The sequence below is a fragment of the Phaethon lepturus genome, unplaced genomic scaffold, assembly GCF_000687285.1.
Source record: "Phaethon lepturus isolate BGI_N335 unplaced genomic scaffold, ASM68728v1 scaffold1808, whole genome shotgun sequence".
NCBI classification, from domain to species: Eukaryota; Metazoa; Chordata; class Aves; order Phaethontiformes; family Phaethontidae; genus Phaethon; species Phaethon lepturus.
Genome location: NW_010555333.1, coordinates 1 through 6,734, shown reverse-complemented (window position 1 = coordinate 6,734; position 6,734 = coordinate 1). Strand labels below are relative to the sequence as shown.

At 33.9% G+C, this 6,734-nt stretch overlaps 1 long non-coding RNA gene across 1 annotated transcript; it reads right to left on the bottom strand.

Moving 5' to 3' along the window:
- Positions 1-4,960: 4,960 nt before the first annotated feature.
- On the bottom strand, positions 4,961-6,582 carry LOC104624677. The gene is made up of 2 exons (XR_738070.1): positions 6,511-6,582; positions 4,961-5,610 (listed from the first exon to the last, which is right to left on the bottom strand). It is a non-coding gene; the product is annotated as an uncharacterized LOC104624677 (long non-coding RNA).
- Positions 6,583-6,734: the final 152 nt, after the last annotated feature.

Sequence of the window (6,734 nt, the reverse complement as noted above, 5' to 3'; positions counted from 1 at the left end):
GTTCCTCACATGTTCAGATTCAGTCACAGGAATCCGACTGTGAATTTCAGGCTCAATGCATCACCGCATGTATCAGCTACCAGATGGGGACAGTGACGTGAAAACTAAAATACTGCAATACCCACTAGATTATATTATTAAATTTAGTTAATGTCTAGAGGTGACAGAATTTTACCAACTCCTTTCTCTTTATAAAAATAGATAATTACACCTAGTTAGTTTTTCTTAGAATAAGAAACAGTATTCTTGCAATCTCTCTGCATTCTTAGTGAACAACTGCTTTTCTCAATTCCTTCCAATGGTAGGCTGAGAATTAACCGTAATTATTAAATGCAGATAAGAGCATTCATTCCCCTCTCAGGAAGAAATTAAGCTGTTGCCTGCAATTTATGGCAATTAAATCCTTGCAGCTACCTGGTATAAACACTTGTAACTAAAGGAGTTTTGCACTTCAGAGAAACCGAACTGTTGCTGGAAATAAATTAGTATACTTTATTTGCATTCATTTTCTTCATAGTTTAACTCATAATATATTTTATAGTTAGTAATGCATTACCTTTAAGAAAAGGTTTTTTAAATTCTTCAGATCTCTCTTTGAATCTTCTTGTAGCCCTGCCGAGTGTCAGGATCCACATTTAAAAAAAAAATTGTCCTAAAGTTTTGAAAGCATCTATTCCCTAGTGAAATAATTAATACATATTTTTCTGAAAAGCATCAAAGTAGGATACTCAGTGCATCCCTCTAAAAAGCATTGTTATTGCCGTTACTGTAGTCATTTGAGGAAGAGGTTTTTTGGAAATAAACTGGAGCCATGATACTGATATTCAGCTAAGTTTGGAGGGCTAAACTTCATGCCAACAGCAGTGTACTCTGAACACTGATGATTTGAACGCTCCCTTTCAAACTTTTTACTAATACTTGCAGGGACAAGTAGGAAAAACATCTTGCATATCCATTCGAACTAAAAAAGTCAGGATACCTTTCTTCCAAACAATCAGGTAGAGAACAACAAAAGTGGAATTTCAGGTCTTTTCATTCCCTACAATACTTGCTGCAGGTCTGTCTTTTAGAGCAATCTTTTCTATCATATTTATTCCATTATGATTTTGTGTGGCATGGATGTGCCACAATTGCTTAGTGAACATTTTTGCGTTCAAACTGTCAATCATTCCATTTTATGTTTACCATGCCTTTCACTAACATAGTTATTTGTAAAGCCTGATTATACTGAAATCACTTAATTAAAAATGTATAAGCAAGCCAATAATAAGAAGTGTAAATTGTCAGGATTGCTCCCTGTTGTAAAGACAGCATAAGATCAAATCATAATTTAATATTAAGGATACTTAACTGTTCTCTGTTAAGGAAAAATGGCAGGATTCGACAGGTGACGCAAATGGCAACCACAGTGTGGCACAATGCAGTCTGGAACTTGGGTTCCTAAAATGGGATTAATTTTTTTCCTGTAAAGAGAGGATTCTATCCTCTTTCCCCCCTTCACATCAACATGATCACATTCACTAGTTTCAAGGATTAACTCCTCTTTCAGTGATCCTCATAGCAATTACCTTTTCCAGTAATGACTAAGACATTGTGTCAGGTTTTTTCCTCTGATTAGTGGTTACAATTTAAATTGTCTTATTCTTCAGGATTAAACTTTTACTGAGATTAAGTGCTTTATCTGATCTATCATTTCTTGTTGTTTAGAGACATTTATTGAGCTATAAAACTTTTTAGGTAGACAATTAAAAATCTTTTTATATAAATTGTGCAGAAAAGAGACACTGCAGTGCAAATCTCTAAAGATATATTTGTTAATACTTGTACTACTAAAACCACTATCAAACTATACTTATTTTTAGTAAAGTTTACACTGGGCAACTCTCTTTTGCTGTGCAAAGTGTACTATTCAATAAACATTGCTTTAGAACCATGAAATATGGAAGAGGGCCTAAATATCTGATTTTGTTTTCAAAGAGATTTAATATATAATAACAGAACTACCATCAAAAGCTTCTTGTTCTTAGATCTTACTATTTGTCAGGGAAATAAAAACCGTAATAATCATGCCATCACAGCCAACAATTCAGAAGTGAATTCCCAAGCATGGCTGTAAAGCAACCACAAATTTACTCCCAAGTAATCACATCTCCCAACAACTTCACCTCCAAGCATCTGAAAAAGTTTAAGAACTTACCTCAATTATTTGGTTTTCAAGGATTTTCAGTGACTCATTGCTTTCTGGGCAAGAACAGAGATGAATTACAAATCTTGTCTGCACTACCAAAACCATTTAGAACTCAGACTCCAGCGCAATGTCAGTCTAGTTCTAATTTTAACCTATGCTGAGAATAGAAGGTATCACATGAGGCACTTCTGCAACCCCCCCAAGCATTTACCACTCTCAGTGTCTTCCCAGTTTGCTGTACATGACTGGACTCACATAAACACCTGGACTCCCATTAACAAAAGTTACAAATTGTGAACAAAAAGAACAAAGGAATACTTGTTATGTTCCACAATGAAAAATAAGCTAGTTTTGAATTAAAAATGACAATTATTTGCTTTATTCTAGTAACGTTTCTCTGCAAGATAACTGAGCTTCAAAGTGCTATTAAAGACATTAATTAAACACTTACTAATTAAACTACAAAAAGTGTTACATCACCAAGTATTTTACTCATTACTTTTGCCCGTGCTGAAGAATTCTTTTGTCAAGAATTTTAGTGCAAATTGTCAAAGTCCAGACAGAAAAGTAATCTTTACCAGTATATGCAGAGGGGTTATTACTCATCCCTTTTCATGCTTCTAAACATTAAACATTTTTAATATTCTATTTCTTCAAAGAGCCCTTGGAGAAGATAAAAGGAGAACAACTTTGTCAGAATCTTTTTCTTCAACCAAATGAAGACAGAGACAGCAATCATCACAGGTCACTATTTAAGACAGAAGCCATAAAACTGGGTGATTCTAACCAATTCTTGCACTGGAGTATAAAATGAAGATGAAATTTTAAAAATATAATTCATTTGGTTATAACCCTGTTTCAGTAGAAATATTTTTTCCTCATTATTGGCCTTAGATTCTAGCATTACTATATAGAACTTTATAACCAAAAAACCCTCTCCAGTGCATAACAAACTACCTGCCTGAACACCAATACCTATTTAAAAACACACTAACTCCTTTAGCTTTCAATCTTCTACGCTTTTTTCTTTTTTTTAAGTTATGTAAAAGGAAAAGTGATCCAACAGGATCTTTGGTATATGTATTTCTGCTCTCAGTTTTGGATTAGTTCCCCACAGTGTTTTTTAATCAGTGTTTTTTCTTGATCTAAAAAAGTCATAACTAAAAACCTAACTATTTAATTTCTTCCTCCAGATCTAGCAAAAAAAACCCACAACAAAAAACCACCTTTCCCGTTTATTCACATTTTGAAAAGACCAAGCAATTTCAGGCTCCTTGTGTGAGCAAAGTTATTCTGTCTCAAATATTTCAAACTCACTTTATTGCTTTCTATCGTACACTTGTACTTCCTCAATTTCTTTTCTCCATGGTAATCAGATTGAAAAATATACTATTCAGACTAAGCCCTTACCACAACAATATACTTGTAGGAAAGTAGCCATTAGGCTGTGTTCTTTTGTTAGTCTTGAGTGCAGTAGGTTCTTAAAGGTAAGAAGAAACAGAAGTTTGAGTCACCTGTACAGGATTGCCTGCATAAAATTCACAAATAGAAACAATATTACTACAATTCTTTGTGGCTTTAATTTTTTTTTATTTGGAATAAAAAAGTATGATAAAAATGAAATAGGTGATAAGCACGACATATTAGTCAAACTTTGCAAGAAATGACCTATATATAAAAGACCCTAACTCCAAAGTAGAAATATAAATAGCACCTTACATGTAAGCTCCCATGCTCCCTCCCCTACATTACCAGCTTTCCTCTTGCTCAGTCTCAGCATCAGGGATAGCAGAGATTCTACCTCTGGTGGCTTGTGTCTTGCATCTTCACAGCTAAAGGCAATAGACAACTTTGGTCTACAATTGTGGAGAATGCTCCTGTAGAGGCAGGTTTTGGTATATCTAAAGAAAGGAGAAAATGTCCATTTTGTGCCTCACAAATTAATTTTTAAGGCCATGTAACTGTCTTTTCTTGTGTCTGTTTGCAACTTATGTTTCTAGAAGGTATTCATAGCCAACAGTTTTCTTCATATCTCCTGTTATGAAGGAGATAACCAGTGCAATTCTCAACATCTGTTTACCTTAAAGCCCCATAAGTGTTGTCTGTTCTGAAGGCATTAACTTGAACCTGTTCATGATGTACCTCATATCCGAGTTTAAGCCTTATCACAGCATCATAGAATAGTTTGGGTTGGAAGGGACCTTTAAAGGCCATCTAGTCCAACCCCCCTGCAATAAGCAGGGACATCTTCAACTAGACCAGGTTGCTCAGAGCCCCGTCCAACCTGACCTGGAATGTTTCCAGGGATTTCTCTCACATAGTATTTTTTTAATGTTAATTCTTTGTTGTATCGGATTAATCTGTCAAATTCTACTACCTGTACATCAATAATACAAGGTGATGCAAGCTTTTAAAACACATTCTGCTTACTGTCAAGCTTACCTAATGACAGAATAACAAATGAGATCCTCTTTTTTTTTTTTTTTTTTTTTTAAACAGACAGATGCTTTCTATATGAAACAAAAATAACTGGAAAGTATTTAAGGACTGCAACTACTTCCAGTCTCTAAAAATACAGGATAGTCTAGAAAGTATTAAGGCCCTGATAGTTATCAATAAATGTTATCAGTAAGCATTTGAATAAATATGGCCTCTTGATTTGTAATTTCATAAAGAGTACCTGTGCAAGTAATTGCCAGGAAAAAGTGGACTAGCAAAAGACTTGAGAGGTTGACTCAACTGAACAACAAAAAGCTCTCCGGACATCTTATAGCAGAAGCATAAAAGGCATTTTATTTGTATATGATTTTTGCATAACTTCTTTTGGAAATTTGGATATTATTTGTTAAAATAAATTTACGTGTCCAACAAGGAAGAACTATGAGTATTTCCCTTCAAAACAGGTTAATCAGGTTATAAATACTGCAAATGTAAATCACTGTCATTCAGTCACACCAGCCTCACAACCATATGTATTATAAAAGGCAAAATAAAGACATTCCATCACCGTATTCAGAAGTCGCACCATGACCTATTCAGTTTGACAGTCCGCTGTAGAAGAAATTACAGCACTAATAATTAAAAGAAGTAACAACTAACTGATAGATTGATACCAGCTCTTGAGAACTTTTAACCACACAAAATTATATATCATATGAGTAGCAAAGGGCATGTGCTAGCAGAGCCAGCTTTTATAATTATTCAGTCTAATCCACAAAGTTTAAAGCCATGGACATTTCAAGCCATGGTTTCCTTTATTTAAGGTCTAGCAGCATCGAAGCAGGGTTCTCCAAGTAAGATTTCCACAAGTTAGAAAACCGGGCCATTGTAGCTCCATCAATGATGCGGTGATCAGCTGACCAACTCACATTCATTATCTGTGCTTTAAATACTTCACCTTTTCCATTAAACCGAGGAAGAACCTAAAAATCAGAGGAAGGAAAGAAATAGAAATATAATAAACTTTCATTAACAGATCTGTATTTTTTAATTGTTAATTTGTTAATCTAAATTTAAACATTTTGCTAAATTAGCAGTAGTGCCATTCAGAAAACAAAGACCTTTGCATTATTGATTGTGCTACGGATTAGAATATATTGCAAACCTACATAATAAACAGTCATATGCTGTTTACACCATCATGTAAAAACTGGAGGTGAAAACCTTTCATGACTCAAAAGTTTCTTTCTGAATAGTTTACTACACTCTTAGTGCTCAAAATGACAGTTTCCTTACAGCATTCCCTAAATAAAAGGCTCATAGGAATAACATAGAAAAGAGTATTTTAAATTAACACTAATTTAATTTCCAGCATTGATCTCAATTGTCTATATTAAAGAATTAGAGCCTGAAATTAAGAAAATATGAAACCGCCTTCACCATACAGAGTTCTGTATGGATCCAGCTATCTGGCACATGAAATTAAACTTCATTGTCAGAATACTTTTTTAGTCTCAGGTTTTCTCCTTGATGATAGCAAAAATGCTATAGCCATGTTGCAAAACTTGTAAAAAGACATTTATGTTGTTTCTTAGTAACTAGAAGGCTATACATAAATGTGAGTAAAATGTAACGGGATTCCAAAAAACACATCTGAACCTTTGGCATAAGGGACTTTATTTAAATATTTAGTGTGTCTGCACAGTCATCTAAAAACATCACAAAACTTTTCAGTCACAAGCTGTGCAGTTTCTGTAATATAAAGAAGAAATGTTTATATAATAAAAACAAAACAAAGGGACACACCACATTTCATTTTCATTACAGATGACCTTAGTTAGCTAGAATTAAACACTCACACCACTGAGATAAAGTTACTATACCTGTATCTTTCCAACTGCTCCAATAGCTACTTCAGGAGGTAGTATCACTGGTTTGGCATAAGTTCCACCAATCTAGAAAAGAACAAGCTGAGGATATTAGTTAACTTAAAAAAAAAAAAAGGCAAATTTCCTCTTGCATTAATTGCTACAGGTTTTGTTCATTGCATATGAACAAAATATATATCTTTTGCAAAATAAAAATACACATTATATATAAATTTTAT